The sequence below is a fragment of the Pongo abelii genome, chromosome 7 (genome assembly GCF_028885655.2).
Source record: "Pongo abelii isolate AG06213 chromosome 7, NHGRI_mPonAbe1-v2.0_pri, whole genome shotgun sequence".
Lineage (NCBI taxonomy): Eukaryota > Metazoa > Chordata > Mammalia > Primates > Hominidae > Pongo > Pongo abelii.
In genome coordinates this window covers 35737718-35741107 of record NC_071992.2, presented here as the reverse complement: position 1 = coordinate 35741107, position 3390 = coordinate 35737718, and the positions used below count along the sequence as shown (strand labels likewise).

At 37.9% G+C, this 3390-nt stretch overlaps 1 pseudogene; it reads left to right on the top strand.

Moving 5' to 3' along the window:
• Positions 1–989: 989 nt before the first annotated feature.
• On the top strand, positions 990–1819 carry LOC100445972 (large ribosomal subunit protein eL6-like; annotated as a pseudogene).
• Positions 1820–3390: the final 1571 nt, after the last annotated feature.

The following is a 3390-nucleotide window of genomic DNA, read 5'->3' as shown; positions in this document are numbered from 1 at the left end:
AATTCATAGACCTATACACCAAAAATGCTACATTTTACCACAATAAAAATGATATAAAGGAGGAAAGGGAGGGGAATAAATTAAGGAAGAGAGGGAAAAGAGAAAGGAAGAAGGAAAGGGAGAATGGGCAGGAAAAATGAGAGCGAAACACTGTCTGGAACATAGTAAGTGCTATAGAAATGTCCGTTAAATAAAATTTTTTTAATGTGGCATGTTTTACATAATCATAAGACTCTTGTCTAAAAAAATATTGGTGAAATTATTTCCTAAGTCCTTATAGGAATAATACCTGGAGTAGATAAGGAATTTATGTTCCTTATGGGAAAACAATAGAAGATACAGATGAGTAAAACAATCACACATAATTCCACCATCTAAACATGACCACAACTGAAAATTAATTCACAGCCTGCCAGCTTTTTACTACAGGTGAATAAACCATTTTTTAACTTAGGAAATTGTTTTATACCATATATTTTGTTTTGGAACTACTTTCCACTTAGCAACATGTTCTAAAAATACATAGATCTGCATCATCACTTTTGAGGACTGCTCATTTATGCTACCAAGACTGTTGCTGAACATTTCATTTGGCTCCATTTCTTTGGTAGTATAAACCAGACTGTGTTAAATATTCTTGGTATACATATCTTTGTGCATACAACATTATTTCTTTATGGTAAATTTCTAGAATGGGAATTGCAGTATTGAAAAATAAACATTATATAATTTTTCATTCATAATGCCAAATTACTCCCCAGAAGATTATATAATTTACTTTCAGCAGCTGTGAATGACATTTGGGGCTGCATTTCAGTGGTTCTTTTCCTTCAAAATCTGATAATCCTTTTTTAATACTACTTTGCATACTATAAATGTTGGGGGTTTTAATGAAATGATTATTAAATGAAACTTGAACACTAGGAAAATGTACTGAATTTTTATCAAATGATATTAAACATGATTAGGGTTCTTTCCCATCTTGCAAGATGGCAGGTGAAAAAGGTGAGAAGCCGATAGTAAAGAGAAGAAACCCGAAGCCAAGAAGGCTGATGCTGGTGGCAAGGTGAAAAAGGGTAACCTCAAGGCTAAGATGCCCAAGAATGGGAAGCCCCATTGCAGCCACAATCCTGTCCCTGTCAGAGGAATTGGCAGGTATTCTTGATCTGCTATGTATTCCAGAAAGGCCATGTACAAGAGGAAGTACTCAGCCACTAAATCCAAGGTTGAAAAGAAAAAGGAGAAGGTTCTTGCAACTGTTACAAAACCAGTTGGTAATGACAAGAACGGTGGTTAAACTTCACAAAATGCCCAGATAATATTCTGCTGAAGATGTGCCTGGAAAGCTATTGAGCCACTGCACAAAACCCTTCAATCAGCACGTGAGAAAACTGTGAGCCAGCATCACCCCCGGGACCATTCTGATCATCCTCACTGGACGCCACAGGGGCAAGAGGGTGGTTTTCCTGAAGCAGCTGGCTAGTGGCTTGTTACTTGTGACTGGACCTCTGGTCCTCAGTCGAGTTCCTCTATGAAGAACACACCGGAAACTTGTCATTGCCACCTCAACCAAAATTGATATCAGCAATGTAAAAATCCCAAAACATCTTACTGATGCTTACTTCAGGAAGAAGCAGCTGTGGAAGCCCAGACACCAGGAAGGTGAGATCTTCAACACAGAAAAAGAGAAATACGAGAATACAGACAGCGCAAGATTGATGAGAAAGAGGTGGACTCACAGATTTTACCAAAAATCAAAGCTATTCCTCATGTGTTTGCCCTGACAAATGGAATTTATCCTCACAAATTGGTGTTCTAAATGTCTTAAGAAGAACCTAATTAAATAACTGATTAAAAAAAACATGATTAGGAAAATTAATCAGTTGAGCATCTAAAATAACTTGTGGATTATTTGGGGGTGTCGCCTACACTATTGTTGGCTAGTTTTACTAGGCAGTTTGAGGAGAGGTCATTTCATTTTGTATGAAGTGACTTTGTTTTGTATGTGGGGACATTTCTTAGAAAAATGATGATATTCTAAATGTCTCTAGAACATGTAAATCATGAGACTTTGAAATTTTGTCTTATTGTTTAGCATATTTACAAACGGTCTTGAAGTACACTTGCCAGAGTGGCCTCTCTCTTTGGAGCAGGACCCTAAATCAATGACCTTCTACTTTTCTGTTAGATAGACAAATGCATTTTCTTCATCCAGTTAAATCAAATGTTTTCAGAATCCAATAAGCACCAACCTAGCCTGCTACAATTTCCCTGAATCCACAAACAAAAATCTGAATTTCATTCTGCCCAAAAGATTTATACTTTGTAAAACATACATATTTCATCCCCATACTGCAATCCCTCACAAAATCATATTATGGTTTTGGAAACCACCTCTAGGTTTATTTCAAGTAAATCTTGGTCAAGAGAAGAGAAAGTCAATTGCAACCTCAACACCCAGAACTAAGAAGCAAAAGTGAATGTGTATTTAGCTCAGACAGGATAACTGGGTCAATTTGGGGACCTCAACATTCTTAAAAACTGAAGAACTCTAGTAACATGCATATTCCCAGATAACTGCTAGCCTATGTGTGTTTCTAAGAATATACTGCTCTGAATTATTTTCCTTAATAATCTAAACTTTCCAAATAATTATATTCTAATTCATCTTATATGAATATTATTGTGGATTTATTTTATTTGTTAATTGCCCCCATGAGACAGAAAGAGTAACAACCTGATAAAAATGTTTGCGCAACATATTCAGTAATTACTTGACACATCATGATTGCTTTTAAATTAATATATATTAACATCTAATTACATGCTGGGTATTGCATTAGGCTCTAGGGAAAATTGATGCTCATGCAATAAGTCTTCATGGTCATGGAATGTGCAGTGCAGAACCTTTGTGACAGACAGGGAGCTTCATGCTCAGATATAAGCGACTGGACTGAAAGGCGGTTGAGTTCCTGTCATCCTCGGCTGGTTGCTAGGCCCTGTTGATTATTGAAACATTTTCATTCCACATGCTCTGGGAAACTGACCTGAGCTCAAATATTTCAGTTGTTTGGAAAGCAGAGGTGCTGGCAGGAGTTCAGCTGAGCAGGGAGAGAGAGCTGAGCCTCCAGGTGTTAGAGGAGCCGATTAAAGCAACAAGCCAAAAATGAAAGGATTAAACCTTCAATCACTTACTGCAATCGCTTATAAGAGGCTAAAACCTGAGAAACCTGTACCAACTCCCCTTATTCCATCTTCCTCCAGAGAACAGCACACTGACAGTGGGTCAGATGAATCGACACAGACTGCGGGGCAGTCTGACTGTTGAGGGAGCCCCAAACAGCTGCATGGACTCTGAGGTGGAGGGAGGAGGGCAAAGAGGGAGGGCTA